Genomic DNA, 324 nt, shown 5'->3' with positions numbered 1-324 from the left:
GGCAGCTTCTGGAGCTCCTCGGGTTCGGCCTGCCTGCAGTGCGTACCTGACCTGCAGAGATGTCTGCCCTTCTGCCAGAGTGGGGGCCAGGGCGTCCCTGGGGCAGACAGAGGAGGGGGGTGAGCCAGAGTCCCCTGGGGACCGCCCGTAGGACGAAGGAGTGAGCAGTTACGCTCTCACCCGGGGCCAGTCCTTGTGGAAGGGGTGGGAGGGTGCGCTGGGACCCCCACTAGCCGGTGCCAACGCGGGTCAAGGCCAGCTGACCCCACGTGGAAGCTGGATCAAGCCGCGCACCAGGGCGCAGGGGGCTGGAGGCATCAGGGG

This window comes from Neophocaena asiaeorientalis, unplaced genomic scaffold (genome assembly GCF_003031525.2).
Source record: "Neophocaena asiaeorientalis asiaeorientalis breed wild unplaced genomic scaffold, Neophocaena_asiaeorientalis_V1.1 scaffold185, whole genome shotgun sequence".
In the NCBI taxonomy this organism is placed as follows: domain Eukaryota; kingdom Metazoa; phylum Chordata; class Mammalia; order Artiodactyla; family Phocoenidae; genus Neophocaena; species Neophocaena asiaeorientalis.
The sequence above is the reverse complement of the archived record's forward strand: the minus strand, read 5'-3'. Positions refer to the sequence as shown.